We start from the raw sequence: 19,499 nt of genomic DNA, 5'->3' as shown, positions 1-19,499 counted from the left end.
AAAAACAACAATAACATCAGAAACCTAAAGCATTAGTACAATCCTAATGTTTTTCATCATATTTAGTCTAACAGGAAGCCCAAAGCATTAGTACAAAGTCTTTTCTCTCTATTAGTATCAACCATATAACATTTGTCGTGAATCACAACCATTATATTCAACAGTTCTATATTATTGAATTTCCTAAACAGAACGAAAGTAAAATGTGCTAGAACTTAGAACCTTGGACTGAGAAAATGTGGTAGAACTCGCCCAACAACTTGACAACATTTGACTAATCAAAACCAATAAGTTTTTTAAAATTAGAACCATACACGTTTCAGCTGAAAGTGCTCTGCGGCTTTAGGCAGATTCGTCAACTTGGACTTCAAAATGTACATAAGGTTTTTGAATTGGATGCCTGCCACATTGAAGATGCCAGAACCTGAGCTTGTTGAACATGCAGGGCTTGATTCTGCTGTATATATTAGGATCTACCTTCTTGGGTGAGTTTATAGTTTACAGTTCCTGTGAATTTGTATCTGTATTTTCCACTGTGCATGGTATCCTAATCCTTGTGACTACTCTTTTTTTCCTTTTAATTATGTATTCACTTTTCTTTACTAGCTGATATTGAGACATCAATCAAGATTTTTGAAAGTTTTTGGAACTGCAACAAATAGAGACACATATAGTAACATATTACATCCACTGATACAGAGCTGACTTAGTTTTGTGTGTGTTAAAATTATTGATGGGTTATGCATTTTAAAGCAGACGCATATTAACAAATGATTGCGCTATTACTTCTGATTTTGTTCTTTACTTTTGATGGATCAACTAATTTGAAGACTCCTTTTTTTTTTCTTTTTTTTTTTTTTTTTGGAGTTTGAAAATTCTTTGCCCTATAACCAATCTTACTCTTGTGGTTTTGGTACCGGGAAGACACTAGAATTAGCACAGTTTAAGAATCTTACATTTAGCAATATTGACAAGCTTTCAATATCCAATAATCCTACAGGATCGAAAAGGTGAGAAATTATTTAGTTCCACAAACATGTATATATTCAGTTTAGATTCTCAATTTGTATATTTTTTTCTTATAGGCTTATAAGCTTTTTCCGGTTATTTTGTAAAGCTGTGTAACCATTCTCTCTCTTGCAGATTTTCTATTTTCTTATTTTTGATAAGTAAATTTTCTTGACAGTATTTTTCTTCAAGCACAAAGGGCTAAAAGTGATAATTTCATTATGGTTCAGTGGAATGAAGGTGCATAATTCTTTTCAATATTAAATCTAAATTGAATGGAATTATATGATTTAGAATGCTATTTCTACTAAGTTTGACATAGTTTGAAATATCTCAAACTTTACACCTACATTACTTGTACTACTTGTCGTCACTACTGTTGGAAAAACTTATTAAAGATTGAAATCATAGATTTGTTCATAATTTAAGTTTCCATATTGAAATATGGTACCCTGGAGGCACCTTCTTGAATGTTGATTTCTCATGAATGGTACAAAACATTATTAACATCTCTTATCCTAATTTTTAGCATAATCTTGGGTTTTCTCAATTTAGTGAGTGAGTACTTGAGTTTGTCTCGTTGATTTCTTTGAAAAATATGTTCTGTTTTTTTTTTTTTTTTTTACGTAGTCCAATTTGGAAATGTTGGTCCATACTGCTAAGAAATTTTGTGTTATTCTCTTCCAGGTTTTGGGCTCATCTTGTAATGTCGCATGTCTGCTCATTTTGGACATTCTATGTTCTTTACAAGGAATACAAGAAAATAGCTACTATGAGGTTGGAATTTCTGGCATCTGAATGTCGTCATCCAGATCAATTCGCTGTAAATTTTTAGAAACTTGTCTTACGTTATGGTTTATCTGTTTCTTCAGGCTTGTAGACATATTCTATAAGGAGCAAATTATGATTAATCGAATAATCAAGTACTATGATTCATAGAATAATTACATATATGGAAATGCTAATTAATAGGAGAGATACTATAGCCTCTTTTCATAGATAAATGTTAGGAAATGCTAAACCTTCAATCCAAGTTCAATCTTTATCTGATTATGGGACTTACCCATGTTGATCTATTGTGGAAAACGTAGAATTTTATAGAGAAACATTCACTTGTGCACAATGATATCAGATAAACTAATCTCTTGCTTTTTATTAATAGTTCTTTAAATTACCCTTATAATGCTTCAAAAGTTGAGGGCTTATCTGAAACCTACACTCCAATACATGAATAAAAAGTGCCAGTCTTTATAAAGTGAAATACCATATTATTTAAATGGAGTTATTCACAAGTGATTAGAATGTTTTTCTGCTTACCACTGTGCACCCTTGGTAACGTGGTCACTCTACATATATAAGTGCTTGTGAGGTGTGGAGGACAAGGGTCAAGATTCGAGTCTCCAGAATAGAGCTTTACACACATATACACTTAGATTAGGCTAGAGTAGAAATTCTATCTTATTGAAAAAAAAAAAAAAAAAGTGTTTCAGCTTTCCTGTATCATATTATCTCTCCATGAATTTATACCGTCTATTTAAAAAAAAAAAAATTCAGTCAAACAGTAAAAAATTCCACGTAAGACTATAGACTACTAATAACGCATCTAAAGATTTAAAGAAAAAAATTATTTGTCATCATTGTTCTGGTTCTAGATATCAATCTTCTGCATGTATGGCATATAACTCCATTCTAATGACAGGATTAAATAATAATAATAATAATAATAATTTTTCCTGATTTAATTCAGTGGTCCTTTTGAATTAGAATTCATGAAAACTTGCAAACACTTACATAACTCTCTCTCATGCATGTGCACATACTTGTTCATTAATTTGTAGCATGTAGCCCTTGTTTTACCTATATTAACCATACCTTGTGAAATTTTGTTTAATGCAATCTCAACTATCAAAGAGTCTCATTAACATGTTGCATTTGTATACCATACACTTCAAAACTTGTTGTGAAAACTTCATCATATACCTTCATATATAGCTGGCCAACCAATTTATTTATTGGTGACAAAGATGCTCCTAATTTGGTATCTATTAGAATAATGGTTAAATTATTAAATTTACAATTTCCTAATAGCTTAAGGTTTTGGGACAATTGAGAATTTATCATGTATCAAAACAAGTGGTCCTAAGTTTAAACCCTGTCTCCACTCTACCTCCCAATATAAAAGTTAAAACTTCCATTTTTTGGGCCCATTTATTTAGGAGTTTGCGCCCATATGTGAAGGGGAGTGTTAGAATAATGTTTAAATGATTAACTCTACCATTTTCTAATAACTTAAACTTTTAGAAGAATTGGTAATTTAATAGTCATTCTATATTCTTGCCACTAGCATATCTGAAGAAATATGTGTATGTGTGTCCATTTGTTGCTCCCATTAGCATTTTCTTATATACGAATTTCATTTTAGCCTTCTGTTTGTAATTTTGACTCCAAGTCCTTTTGCAGGTTCTCGTGAGAAACGTTCCCCCAGATCCGGATGAATCAGTCAGTGAACACATTGAACATTTCTTTTGCGTAAATCATCCTGATCATTATCTGACACATCAAGTGAGCAACTGTATCAAATTCTGTCAACAGTTTGACTGGTGCAGGCAATAACATATAGTTATGTGAAGCTCCATGTATTTTAAATTTTGTAGGTTGTACACAATGCAGTTAAGCTTGCAAAATTGGCTGAAAAAAAGAATAGCTTTCAAAACTGGCTTGTCTACTACCAAAATAAGTATGAGAGAAATCCTGTGAATAAGCCTACTATAAAGGTACTTCTCTCCGAATGGTAAAATTTGGCTTTTGTTCTTGTTGAATTAGATACCTTTCTAATTGAGCCCCTTGTCTTACTTGCATAAAATGAAAATGATAATAAATTTCTTAGTGATTTAAGACTCTTGAGTTCATCTCACATCCATTTATATATAGACAGGTTTCTGGGGACTATGGGGAAGTAGAGTGGATGCTATTGACCATTACACTGATGAGATTGCAACATTGAGTGAAGAAGTAAGTCTTGATTTTGCACTGGCAAATGAGGTTTAGTGTCATCTTTCTAGATTCTTTTTTAACATTTAGTGTCCTATTTCTTGTAGGCTTTTTATTTTTCTGTAAGTACTTTATTCTTTTTTACTGTTATTATTGTTGTTACTGTGGCTTTGCTTTTATTTGTTTTATGTCCTCATTATTTGCTCATGTGATTGTGTTTACATGGTTAATGGTCTGCTTCATTCTCCGTGTTGATGGTAGAAAGTACAGCCTTTTTTCAACCTCAGCTAGTATGTTTGTCATTATAAAGTACATGATGAGGCCTGATAACATTTTATGAGAACATCTAAGAAAATTTAAGAGTAAATTAAAGAGTTGCCAGTATCATACTATAAAATATGGACAAATTATGTTTTCTTACTAGTTTGGTTTATATCATTGGAACTACAAAATTTTTTTTTTTTTGGTGGGGGGGATTGGGAATGGCTAGGTGTTAAGAACGTTTGAGTAATGTCCCTGTTAACACAGGTTAGAGATTTGCAATTTTTCTTTAGTGGAAGAGTGTTACTCAGGGTATATTATGTTTGCTATCGGAAAACACTGTCTTTGGAGAAGGATGACATATAAGAAGTGATAAAATAATGTTGAACCTTCTTAATACCGGTACATTTTCTTGACATATAATGATATAACAGAATGTGCTAATAATTAGCTATTATTATACATTGTTTATATTAGGCAATGCAGTCCTCATATCGATGCCTCTATATCTTCTCTTCTTTTCTGAAAAATGAAACTGATTGATAAGGATGTTTTGTTTTCTTCTCCTTTAGATGTTTAACACTGTTACTTTCATTCAGGAAGATGCAGAAAGAGAAAGGGTAATTATTGATCCCAAGGCTAGTTCCAGCAGCATTTGTTTCATTCAAAACACGATGGGGAGCAGCTGTCTGTGCTCAAACTCAGCAATCAAAAGACCCTACAATTTGGTTGACAGATTGGGCTCCCGAGCCACATGATGTCTTTTGGGACAATCTTGTGATTCCATATTTTGAACTCACTATTCGTAGATTGCTTATGGCTGTTGGTCTATTTTTCCTTATTTTCTTCTTTATGATACCAATAGCGTTCGTTCAATCTCTGGCCAACATTGAGGGCATTGAGAAGGTTCTTCCTTTCTTGAAGCCACTAATAGAAAAGTAGGAACCTTTTCCTTCTATTATTAAATGCCTTATTTCAGTATGTCAAACCCATTCTATTCTTGAATTGAATGAATCAATTTTTTTAAAAAAAAATGCTATACTGAACCTCTTGGCTTTTACTGTGCTATTTTCTTGGTTTCATCATCAAACAAAATTGGGAGCTTTCCAAGCTAAAAGGAGAATCATGATATTATTATTATACTAATATTAGGGGGCACACTGCAACTATAAGCTAACAATATTGACAAATTCATGCTCATGTTTGAATTGGCTTTCTTATGGAAAAAATGTGGTAGGATGTAGACAAGGAGAAAGTGCATATTACTTAATGATTTCAATGTCTATATGTTTTATTCCTATTCATATGCTGAAATTTAGGAAAAATATACTTCTTTTATCTTCTTCTTATTTCCTACAGTATAAAAGCACATCAAATTTTCTTGTCGTGTGTATCAATTATAACTGAGGCTTGAAATCTTAGTGTAGGAAAGTTGTCAAGTCTGTAATCCAAGGATTTCTCCCAGGCATTGCATTAAAGATATTTCTTATTGTACTTCCAAAAATTCTTATGACTATGTCCAAAATAGAAGGATTTACATCACTCTCATCATTGGAGAGGAGATCTGCTCAAAAATATCATCTATTCATACTAGTTAATGTCTTGAGTCGTTATTTGTTAATATCAATAGCGTTGCTTCCGTCAGTAAATAGGAAAAATAGGGAGAGAAGCACACATGGCTAATTATCATTTGTGAAGCATGAAATGGAGCATAGCAAATGGTTTGGAGTATTTTTATTCCTCTTTATATAATAATAAATAATTAATTACAAAGGGTAAAACTTAGTTACAAGGTGTCCTTAAATTCAACAATGTCATTGCATTGACCAAAGGCCATATAGTTGAGTTTAATTTTCCTTATAAAAGATACCACGGCTTTTTCCATATTAATCAATACAATTATATATTTGATTTCAATTGTAAAACCTAAAATAGAACAGCTAAAGATGTGGACCTAAGTTTTGTCAAATTACAAATTTTCTATCACAACTCAATTATCATAACCTAGAATAGGGGTTGATAAGCCTAACACATTTTCCTTAGGCAGAGAACTCGTCCATAATGGCCAGCACTAGACGAAGGAAGGGCATTAAACCTCAATCAATGGGGAAAGCGTTACATGCCAACAATAAGTATTCATGTCGTTGGGAGGAGCAAGATCCTCTCATTTAAACCCCTCAGAGGCGTTATAGACACCACATTGAAGACTGCCATCAAACACCCCCAACGGCTATGATGAAGAGGCATCTACGTATAAATACATACCTCAGGACCTTGGGAGAGGTACAAGAAAACTTTTCACCCCTATACTCTAATATCTTGATATCAAGTTCTTTTCTCTCTCAGTTTATCTGACTTAATCATCGGAGGCCTTATGGCAGGCACCACACCGGTGTTCTTTACGTCCTCCATTCTTTATTTATTTTTACAGGAGCTTGGACGGCTTTCCTTCTGGACGATCATTTAGCTGACGTTTGGCGCCGTCTGTGGGGACGACTTTTTCGCTCTTAGGTTTGAGAACGTAGTTCCATTCAACTCACAAGTCTAGATGGAGTCCAACACTAACCAAGATCCTGCAGCATTAGCCTTGCAAATCCAGACGCTTATAGCCAATGTGGAGGAGCTTACTAGACAGAACTAAGAGATGAGGCTGTGACTACAACAAGAAGACACTCACTCGAAGACCAACCGGGACGATGACGGGGATAGCTAAAGGAGGGATGACCACTGACGACCAGTTACTCCAGAAGGGACGAGCTCGGACCTTCTCAGGGAAATGAGAAAGGAGATGGACGAGTTGAGGAATGCGATCAAGGAGAAAACAAACCGAAGCTTAGATCGAATGGTTAGGAAGACAGATTCACCCTTCACTACAGCAGTCCTAGAATGCCCGATGCCCTCAAAGTTCCATCTACCACAGCTCGAGCCGTTTGATGGGTTGAAGGATCCTCTGGATCACCTCAACACTTTCAAGACGACTTTGGATCTTCAATAGCCCCTTGACAAGATCTTATGCCGTTCTTTCCCTACCATTCTCAAAGGAGCGGCGAGAGAATGGTTCACTAAGTTACCAAAGTCGTCCATCGATAACTTCGAGCAGTTAGGCAATTCCTTCCTACGTCACTTTGTCGATGGGCAACGCCCAAAAAGGCTAGCAGACCATCTGCTTACCATTACACAAGGAGAAAAAGAAACCCTGAGGTCGTACGTGAAGCATTTCACTCGTGAAACCTTGGAGGTGGATGAAGCAAATGACAAAGTGCAACTGACGACTTTTAAAGCCAGATTAAAATCCAGGGAATTCATGGTCTCACTCGTGAAGAATCCTTCTTGGATGATGGCGGAAATGCTCTTAAAGGCTCAGAAGTACATGAACGCTGAGAACGCCCTAGCAGTAATAAAAGGAATATAGAAGCCCAAGGAGAAGGAGAGAAACGAGAACGATCGAAGAGGACGAAAAAGGGAACGGGCAGATTGTCAGAATACTGATGGGAACAGATGAAAAGATGAAAAGACCCCTCAGACAGTAAAATTCACTCCTCTAGTTATGCCTGTTGATTAAATTTTAGCGCAGATTAAAGATAAGCACTACCTCAAATAGCCTTGACTACTACATTTGTCACCAAATGTGCGCGACAAGAAGAAGTATTATCGTTTTCATAAGGATCACGGTCATTACATAGAGGACTACAGGGACCTGAAGGGGCAGATAGAGGAGCTCATTCGAAAAGGGAAATTGCAGAAATTTGTGAAAAAAGGAGATTCTAGCAAGTTCAGGGATGATAATAAGGACAAACACGAGGCTTTCCAAAGGGATGAAGACCACATGCCCCCTCGCCCACAGAGCACTATAGGGGAAATAAAGACGATCACAGGGGGACCGTCCACTGGAGGGTCATTCAGATCCCTCAAGAAGTCATACCAAAGGCAGGTAAATAGCGTCCATAGGATGCCACCCCCAAAGCTGAGTCGAACAAAGAGGGATATCTTGTTCTCGGAGGAAGATGAGAGGAGTGAAACAACCCCATGACGACCCTTTGGTCATCATGCTCATGATTGAAGGGTTCAATACCAGGAGGGTTCTAGTAGATAATAGAAGCTCGGCGGATATTATTTATCTAGAAGCCTTCCAGCAGTTAAAGATAGATTCGAAGAGACTTTGTCTGTTTGAATCCCCCCTCGTCAGTTTTAGTGGAGACAAGGTGTACCCGAGAGGAATAGTAACGCTAACAATCACAGTTGGTTCATACCCTTCCAAGTAACCAATCGACACAACTTCTTAGTAGTGGACTCACCTTCATCCTACAATGTAATCATAGGAAGACCTACCCTTAATCGTTGGAAAGTAGCCATTTCCACGTACTGTTTAAAAGTAAAGTTCCCAACAGTAAGAGGGATCGAGGAGATAAGGGGAGACCAAGTGCTGACGCGAGAATGCTACCAGCCAGTGCTGGCATCAAAGGAAAACCATACTTAGATAATTGAAGGGAAGACGCAGGAAATCGTGGAAAAACTGGAAATGTTTGAATTGGTGGAAGGAGATCCAGCAAAAACGACCCAGATAGGGACGAGTTTGCACCCCCAGACGAAGAAGGAAATCATCAGCTTCTTGAAAGGTAACCTGGACGTGTTTACCTGGAGTCATGAAGACATGCCTGGCATACTAGCTGACATTATACAACACCGTCTAAACATGGATCCCGAAAAGAAGCCCGTCCAGCAAGAAGGAGGGTCTTCACCCCTAAATGAAACAAGGCAGTCATGGACGAGGTAGACAAGTTGCTCGCCGCTAACTTCATCAAGGAAGTCTATTACCCTGAGTGGCTGGCCAACGATGTCATGGTCAAAAAGGCAAACAGGAAATGGAGAATGTGCATCGACTTCACAGATCTAAATAGCACCTGCCCGAAGGACAGCTTCCCTTTACCCAGAATTGACCAACTTATGGACTCAACAGCTGGACACAAGCTTCTCACATTTATGGACGCCTTCTTCGGGTACAACCAAATTTAGATGGCAGAAGAAGATCAAGAGAAGACCGCCTTTATCACCAGCCAGGGGCTTTATTGCTACAGGGTCATACCCTTCAACTTGAAGAACACAGGAGCCATGTACCAAAGGCTGGTAAACCAAATGTTTAGTAAGCAGATTGGAAGGAACGTGGAGGTATATGTGGACGACAAGCTTGTCAAGAGTAAGGAAGAAGAGAATCACTTGGATGATCTCAAGGAGACGTTCGACACACTCAGGTAGTATAATATGAAGCTAAACCCGGATAAAAGCGCATTTGGGGTCTCCTCTAGGAAATTCCTTGGCTTTATGGTGTCACAGAGAGGGATAGAGGCAAATCCAGAGAAGGTGAAAGCCATCCTCGATATGTCCTCCCTAAAGATGATCAAAGAAGTGCAATCCCTTGCGGGAAGGGTGGCAGCCCTCAACAGGTTCGTTTCCAAAGCAACAGATAAGTGCCTCCCTTTCTTTAAGACCTTGAAGTAGGCTTTCATTTAGACCAATGAGTGCAAAGCAGCATTCCAGTATCTAAAGCATTACCTGAGCAATCCCTCACTCCTAAGTCCGTCCAAAGAAGGTGAAGACCTATTCTTGTACTTAGCAGTGTCCGTAACTTCGGTGAGCATGGCCTTGATCAGGAAAGAAGATAAGGTGCAGCACCTGGTGTATTACAGCCAGGCCTTCCAAGGAGCTGAAGCCCGGCACTCACGAATAGAAAAGATTACCTTCGCCCTGATAATGGCCTCCAGAAAGCTTTGTCCGTACTTTTAGGCTAACCCAATCATAGTAATAACGGATTAGCCCATTAAGAAAGCGATGAATAAACCTGAGGCTACTAGACGAATGATACAGTGGGCCATCGAGTTTAGTCAGTTCAACATAGAGTACCGACCTAGGACGACCATAAAAGTCTAAGAGCTGGCAGACTTCATAGCAGAGTTCACCTCCCCCAAACACGAAGACAGCCCGGACGAAGCATCTATCTGGGCGATCTATACGGACGGGTCATCCACTCAGAAGAGAGGGGAAGCGGGCGTCGTCATCATTTCTCCTGAGGGAGACACTTTGAAGTATGGAGTTCAACTCAAATTCCCTGTAACTAACAACGAAGCGGAGTACGAGGACATACTAACAGGGCTAAGGATCGCCCAGGCACTTGGAGCTAAAACTGCCTTGCTAAGGAGCGATTCACAACTCGTCATTGGAAAAGTCAATGGAGATTTCAAAGCAAAGGAGGCAAGGATGCAGAAATATCTCAAGTTGATGAACCAATTGATTAGTAGGTTTGATCAAGTAGAGTTTGCTCAGATCCCACGGGATCAAAATGCAGAAGTTGACGAAGTAGCAAGGAGTGCTCATCAGATGAGCACATAGGAGCAAAGTCCCTCGTAAGAAAGATCATGAGGATAGGCTATTTCTAGCCTCCAATGCAACAAGACGCAGCAGAATTCGTCAGGAAATGTGACAACTGCCAAAGGTATGGGAATGTCCAACGAGTCCCAGGGGAAAAAATGACAGCTATCACCTTACCCTGGCCATTTGCACAGTGGGGGATCGACATCATGGGACCATTGCCACAAGGTAAGAGGCAAGTGAAGTTTTTGCTTGTCGCCATCGGCTATTTCACGAAGTGGGTGGAGGCAAAAGCACTGGCCACAATCACGGAAGCAAAGGTACAAAATTTTGTGTGGAAAAATATTGTGTGTAGGTTTGGGATACCACAAACGATCATCTCAGATAACAGTCGTCAACTCAATAGTCGGGAATTTCATTCGTTCTACTCAAACCTTGGCATAAGAAACATGTAACGCCCCAAAATCATAGGCAATAAAAGTCTATTTAATCTGAATAATCCATAAAAATATTAAATAAAAGAAACTAGCAACCTTGAAACTGATTACAAAAGTCAGAGCTCTAATTCACCAAATACAAAACATCCTCAAAATAATTCTCCAATACAAAGTTTAATGCCATAAAATAATAATAAAATCCTTAGTTCCACAAAAATAATTTGTAACTTTTGTCTCCCAAGAACCTCTACTCCAATAATCCACCTAATGTATCTGTAATGAGAAATAAAGGGGGGTGAGATAACTCAATAAGTGGAATTCACTAACATTGGGGTGTGGGAACAAACCTTTCAAATAAATAATTCTTTCAACAGATTCACAACTTATAATTCACCAATATTTTGTCATCAACTATTTCATGTAAAAGAAAATAATATCTTTATATTGTGAGCCATCATAATATATATATATTAATACCATCACATAAACAATTTCCCTAGGCTTTTCTCGTGGTCAACGTTTACGCCCCGTTGACAGGGTTGTGCTGTCCCCTTTTTGGGACTGGAACCTCCTTTCATCCCATTTCTCAAGGATGGCTCCTTTGGAACCTAAAGGTACACTCCCTTGCTAAGGAGCTTCCTTTTGGATCCTCAATAGTATGCTCCCTTGCTAAGGAGCTATCAAATGTGCACTGTCCCCTTTTGGGACCGTCCCTTGCTAAGGACTAGCTGCAGCATGATTGTCCCTTGCTAAGGACTAAATATCATACTGAGCTTCTAATCACGACTTGCCATAGGTTTTCAAAACACATTCAATATGCTCACAAAATAATCCATTCATACTTCTCAAAATATAAAGACATATTCACACATACAAGTTTAAATAAAATTAGGTTGTCCCACAAGTTTTTCATAAAACGAATAGCCAATGTGCACATCAAACATTTGTAAAATATTCATTTATATATAGAATATCAACATATTCTTTCATATAAAATGGTTTAATAATTAACACTGTTTTGGGAAAACCCCCAAAATTAGTAAACACCACTTACCTCTTAGTTGCAAAAATAAAGGAAATCAACCTCCCTTGAATCACAACAATTCAGTAGAATTAGAACCTAGCAATACCAAAAATAGGTTCATCAATACACAATTTCCCACTTCAAAATTTATTTTCACACTTAAATGGTTTTATCCTAAACAATATTAATATATCCAAAATCCTCCTTTTATTCACTTAACTATCAAATTTACTATTGGAAGTCACGTATTGTCTTAATTTGCTGCTTAGCATTCCCTTTTGATGCCATTAGATGTCCATTGACTCTAACCATTATATATATATAAACCTATCCAATCAGCCCAGCATATAAAGCTATTAATCAAAGGTGGAAGCCATATGTTAAAGTTATGTCAAATCTATTTCAAAGCCTATAGAGGACCATACGGCTATGTAAATAAAAGTTCCTATTTTAATATTGTATTCATCAACCCAAAGACCCAAATCCTCTTGATGCCATAAAGCAAAGGACACGGCTGGACACTAATTGGGCAAAGACAATGGCAATGAAAAGAGATAAACCATTATATATGTAAACCACCAGCAACCCTTTTTCCTTTCACATGGTGACAAAACAGTTGAAAAAGTCCAAGCCTATTAGACACAATTCAAAGCTCTGGACATGCAGCCATAATTGACCATTCTCATCTAATATAATACAATTATAAGAACCCTTTTTCTTTAATATATTGAAAGGTTAGACTTATGAAGTCATACCTTTTGTCCTATTAGCTACTAAAGCCATTTCATGCACAATTCTTCCTTGAAAACGTGGGATGATCTCCTAGTCATAAACAGGTTTTATATTTTTTTATTATTATTTTCTTTTTATTCTTTTACTTATCAACAAGACAACGTTGAATTTCAAGTCCACACCTACTACTGTGCTCTGCGCAGCACAAAGACTCATACACGCAGAAATCCTCCCTCCTAGCTATGTGATATATCAATAGTCCTTAAGCTAGATAGACACATGCTAGGTATCACATAATTAAAAGAACTCAAATAAAGAGGAGAGCTGACCTGATTCTCCTACACAGCCGTAGAGAAGACAAGAACAGCTTACTTGTATGTTGCGGCTGAAAACAAAAGGGACTTCTTATGTATAAACACATGTAATTTAAGCGGAAAAAAGCTAGGGTTTTCAAGGCCCATATATATACTTATGCCACATCACTTGGGCTTCATATCCCATAGTATTTATAATTATTTTTAATATCTTAGGCCCAAATCAATTTTATCCATTTAATTATAGGCCTCCCCTATAATTTATGTATAATAATTTAATTGATATCAAAATTATGGGGTGTTACATCCTTCCCCCCTTAAAATAATTTCGTCCTCGAAATCGTACATACCTTCGTTAACGAACAACTCTGGATACTTTGATTTCATCTCATCTTCTCGCTCCCAAGATGCCTCCTCCACTGTGTGATTCTTCCAAAGAACCTTAACCAATGTTATGGTCTTGGTGCGTAGCACATGGTCCTTGCGGTCAAGAATTTGGATTGGAACTTCCTCATAAGTCAAGTTGTCTTTGATCTTGAGTGGCTCATAGTGCAAGACATGTGAAGGATCCGGGATGTACTTTCTCAACATGGAAACATGAAACACATTATGCACTCCTGCAAGTGTAGGCGGTAAGGCCAACTCATAGGCAACTTTACCAATACGTTTCAAGATCTCAAATGGACCAACGAATCTAGGACTCAACTTCCCCTTCTTCCCAAATCTCATCACACCCTTCATTGGAGAGACTTTCAAAAATACCATATCTCCAACTTCAAATTCTACTTTCTTTCTTGAGTGGTCATAATAACTCTTCTGTCGACTTTGTGCTGTTTGCAATCTTTTACGAATCAAATCAATCTTCTCAGATGTCATCTGAATTATTTCTGGTCCCAACAATTTCCTCTCACCAACCTCTTCCCAACACAATGGGGACCTGCATTTTCTACCATACAAAGCCTCATAGGGAGCCATCTCAATACTAGAGTGGTAGCTATTATTATAGGCAAATTCCACTAAAGACAAGTATTTTTCCCAATTCCCTTTGAAATCCAATACACAAGCCCTTAACATATCCTCCAAAGTACGAATAGTCCTTTCTGATAATCCATTAGTTTGTGGGTGGAAGGCAGTACTAAAGCTAAGATTAGTACCCAAAGCTTTATGTAGACTTTCCCAAAACCTTGAGGTGAATCTTGGGTCTCGATCGGACACAATTGATGCTGGAACTCCGTGAAGACTCACAATCTCATCAATATATATCTGTGCTAGCTGATCAAGTGAGTAAGTCATCTTAACAGGAATAAAATGTGCTGTCTTTGTCATTCTATCCACAATTACCCAAATGGCCTCATGTCCCTTAGGAGATCTTGGCAAGCCAGTCACAAAATCCATACATATACACTCCCACTTCCACTCAGGAATGGGAAGTGGTTGCAGCAATCCTGAAGGTTTCTGGTGTATTGCCTTAATTTGTTGACAAGTCAAGCATTGCTCCACAAATTGAGCTATCTCCCTCTTCATGTTATTCCACCAATAAGTTTCTCGAATGTCACGATACATTTTAGTGCTACCAGGATGCACTGAGTACGGGGTACGATGGGCTTCTTCCATAATCTCCTTCTTTATTGCAAAATCATTTGGCACACAAAGTCTTTTTCCAAACCTCAAGACACCCTCATTAGACACATTGAATTCTGGTCTCTTCCCTTCTTGTACCTCTTCTATGATCTTTACAATTTGTGCATCGTCAACCTGTGAACTCTTAATCTTCTCAATCAAAGTGGGTTGTATTGTCAAACTAGCCATAAAGACTTGGGAATCACCCATGACAATTTCAATTCCCAACCTCTCCAAGTCCTTAATAATCTCCTTTTGAGTAGTTAACAAGGCAGCTGAGAAACCAGAAGACTTCCGACTAAGCGCATCAGCTACCACATTAGCCTTGCCTGGATGGTAATTGATTGAGCAATCATAATCTTTAATCAACTCAAGCCACCTTCGTTGTCTCATATTCAATTCTTTCTGAGTAAAGAAGTACTTCAAGCTTTTATGATCTGTATAAATCTCACACCTTTCACCATACAAATAATGTCTCCAAATCTTCAATGCAAACACCACTGCAGCCAACTCCAAATCATGAGTGGGATAATTTTGTTCATAACTTTTTAATTGGCGGGATGCATAAGCTATGACTTTACCATGCTGCATCAACACACAACCAAGCCCTTTTCTTGAGGCATCACTATAAATAACAAAGCCTCCCATGTTGCTATGTATGGTTAGTACTGGTGCAGTGACCAACCTTTGCTTAAGTTCTTGAAAACTCTTCTCACATTCTTCTGTCCACTCAAACTTGGCATTCTTACGAGTTAGGTGAGTCAAAGGGGCTGCAATACGGGAAAATCCCTCCACAAACCTCCTATAATAACCAACAAGGCCCAAAAAGCTTCTAATCTCACTCACATTCGTCGGTCTTGCCCAATCAACCACAGCTTCAACTTTACTAGGGTCTACAGAAATCCCTGCCTTAGATATCACATGCCCTAGGAACACCACTTGGTCAAGCCAAAATTCACACTTCTTAAACTTGGCATATAGCCTCTTCTCCCTCAAAATTTGAAAAACAATTCTCAAGTGCTCTTCATGTTCTTCCATGCTCTTGGAGAAGATTAGAATGTCATCAATAAAGACAATAACAAAGCGGTCTAAGTACTCATGAAACACCCTATTCATCAAGTCCATAAATGCAGCTGGAGCATTGGTCAATCCAAAAGGCATTACCAAGAATTCATAGTGCCCATACCTAGTCCTGAAAGCTGTCTTGGGTATGTCTTCACCCTTGATTTTCAACTGGTGATACCCAGAACGAAGGTCAATCTTGGAGAAGACTTGTGCCCCTTGCAATTGATCAAACAGGTCATCAATACGAGGGAGAGGGTATTTGTTTCTCACAGTAACCCGGTTCAACTCACGGTAGTCAATACACAACCTCATAGTCCCATCCTTCTTCTTCACAAATAAAACTGGTGCACCCCATGGAGATGCACTTGGTCTGATGAACCCCTTATCAAGAAGTTCTTGTAACTGTTCCTTGAGCTCCTTAAGTTCAGTTGGTGCCATCCGATATGGTGCTTTCGAAATAGGAGAAGTTCCAGGGAGCAAATCAATAGAGAATTCAATCTCCCTATCTATAGGTATCCCTGGTAGGTCTTCAGGAAAGACATCAGGAAACTCCCTTACAACAGGGATATCATCCAACTTCAATGCATCTTTCCTAGTGTCCACCACATGAGCTAGGTACCCTTGGCATCCTTTCCGTAAAAGACGCTTAGCTCGAAGGGCTGATATCACCCTAGGTAAAGCATGCATCCTAGAGCCCTTAAACCGAAATTCAAGTTCTCCTAGAGGCCGAAACACCACTTCTTTTCTAAAACAATCTACACTGGCATGATAAGCCGCCAGCCAGTCCATTCCCAAAATTACATCATAGTCATACATGTCCATCAAAATCAAATCTACTAACATTTCCCTATCCTCAATTTGGATAACACAAGACTTAAGCATAAAATTACACACCAAAGAATCACCCATAGGTGTGGCCACAGACAAATCATAATCCATAAGTCCAGGTTTCTTATCACATAACTTAGCATATCGAGAGGAGATGAAAGAGTGTGTAGATCCAGAATCAAATAGAGTTTTAGCAAAGTTTGAGAATAAAGGGAGGATACCTGTAACCACAGTATCCGAAGCTTGAACATCTTGTGGTGTGAGTGCAAACACTCTCCCTTGTGCTTTCTTCCTCTGATCATTCTTCCCAGGTTGTGCCATTGAGTTTTGTTGAGGAGAAGTACAGCTTCTAGCTAAGTGTCCTGTCTTTCCACAGTTATAACAAGCCTTTCCTTCAAAGAAACACGGCTTGTCTCCATGAAACCTTCCACATGTAGGGCAAGCATTCAAACTTCTACCTTGAGCATTCTGGGGTGGATTCTTATTTTCTGGCTTATTTGATGATGAATTACTCCCAGACCTCCCAAAAGATCCTTTCTTGTTCCAATGACCTTGAGCATTGCCTTGACGAAAGCCTGTCTGTCCAGTGTTTCTAGGTGGGTTCTCCTTCCTAACATTGTTCTTGAAATCTTCCTCCAGTCTCATAGCTCTCTTAACTGACTCTGCATAGTTATCAACCCCTGCTGCAATCAAATGGTGTCGAAGTCTCTCATTCAACCCCTTTTGAAATCTGCTTGCTTTCTTCGCCTCAGTAAGGATTAAGTGGGGTCCAAAGCGAGATAACTCGATGAATTTAGCAGCATACTGCTCAACAGTCATACTTCCTTGCACCAAATCAGCAAATTCCCTCTCTTTTCGTTCTCGAACCACCTCAGGGAAGTAGTTATCATAGAAAACCCCTTTAAATTTCTCCCAAGTGATGGGATTTCTCTCAGTGTCCATTCCCTCCAAAATGGCTTTAGTAGATCTCCACCAACGCTCAGCTTCTCCAATCAACTTGAAAGTTGCAAACCGCACCTTCTGAGAGTCAATGCAATCTAAGGCTTCTAACAATTTCTCCATTTGCAAGAACCAATTCTCAGCTTCTGTAGGATCTGGCCTCCCATCAAAGGAAGGGGGATTCTGCTTCATAAAAGTCTCAAAAGAGCAACCAGCCCTTGCCTCTACTCTACCTACGCCTCTACTAGCAACATGGGCCAACCTGTCCAACAGTCGGGCAGCAGCTTCATCCAAAGGATCAGTGCGTGTCACCCTAGGACGATCATTATTTCTCAAGTCTTGAGTGACTTCAGCCTCAGTATCAACCCTTGCTTTGGTTGGCCTTCGCAAATTAACAATAGGTTCCTCACTATTGGAATTAGCTACTCTCTTCTTTTTGGGTGGCATGATACCTCTTAACAAAGAATCAAGAAATATAGACGGTGCAACAATTATTATTACTACACATAAGAAGTACACTGCTAAAATTATTTAAAATATCTCATCAAACATAACCCAAAATCCAAATGCTCTAACAAAAATCAAGATCATAGCCTAGTTTCAAGTGTCTATAAAATCATAACCTAGTTTTCAAGTGTCTACAGAATCATATCCTAAGCTCTGATACCACAAATGTAACGCCCCAAAATCATAGGCAATAAAAGTCTATTTAATCTGAATAATCCATAAAAATATTAAATAAAAGAAACTAGCAACCTTGAAACTGATTACAAAAGTCAGAGCTCTAATTCACCAAATACAAAACATCCTCAAAATAATTCTCCAATACAAAGTTTAATGCCATAAAATGATAATAAAATCCTTAGTTCCACAAAAATAATTTGTAACTTTTGTCTCCCAAGAACCTCTACTCCAATAATCCACCTAATGTATCTGTAATGAGAAATAAAGGGGGGTGAGATAACTCAATAAGTGGAATTCACTAACATTGGGGTGTGGGAACAAACCTTTCAAATAAATAATTCTTTCAACAGATTCACAACTTATAATTCACCAATATTTTGTCATCAACTATTTCATGTAAAAGAAAATAATATCTTTATATTGTGAGCCATCATAATATATATATATTGATACCATCACATAAACAATTTCCCTAGGCTTTTCTCGTGGTCAACGTTTACGCCCCGTTGACAGGGTTGTGCTGTCCCCTTTTTGGGACTGGAACCTCCTTTCATCCCATTTCTCAAGGATGGCTCCTTTGGAACCTAAAGGTACACTCCCTTGCTAAGGAGCTTCCTTTTGGATCCTCAATAGTATGCTCCCTTGCTAAGGAGCTATCAAATGTGCACTGTCCCCTTTTGGGACCGTCCCTTGCTAAGGACTAGCTGCAGCATGATTGTCCCTTGCTAAGGACTAAATATCATACTGAGCTTCTAATCACGACTTGCCATAGGTTTTCAAAACACATTCAATATGCTCACAAAATAATCCATTCATACTTCTCAAAAATATAAAGACATATTCACACATACAAGTTTAAATAAAATTAGGTTGTCCCACAAGTTTTTCATAAAACGAATAGCCAATGTGCACATCAAACATTTGTAAAATATTCATTTATATATAGAATATCAACATATTCTTTCATATAAAATGGTTTAATAATTAACACTGTTTTGGGAAAACCCCCAAAATTAGTAAACACCACTTACCTCTTAGTTGCAAAAATAAAGGAAATCAACCTCCCTTGAATCACAACAATTCAGTAGAATTAGAACCTAGCAATACCAAAAATAGGTTCATCAATACACAATTTCCCACTTCAAAATTTATTTTCACACTTAAATGGTTTTATCCTAAACAATATTAATATATCCAAAATCCTCCTTTTATTCACTTAACTATCAAATTTAC

General features: G+C 37.9%; 1 pseudogene; it reads left to right on the top strand.

The window, feature by feature from the left end:
• Positions 1 to 203: 203 nt before the first annotated feature.
• LOC126707033 (CSC1-like protein At4g02900) lies at positions 204 to 8,290 on the top strand (annotated as a pseudogene).
• Positions 8,291 to 19,499: the final 11,209 nt, after the last annotated feature.

This window comes from Quercus robur, chromosome 11 (assembly GCF_932294415.1).
Source record: "Quercus robur chromosome 11, dhQueRobu3.1, whole genome shotgun sequence".
Lineage (NCBI taxonomy): Eukaryota > Viridiplantae > Streptophyta > Magnoliopsida > Fagales > Fagaceae > Quercus > Quercus robur.
The sequence above is the reverse complement of the archived record's forward strand: the minus strand, read 5'-3'. Positions and strand labels throughout refer to the sequence as shown.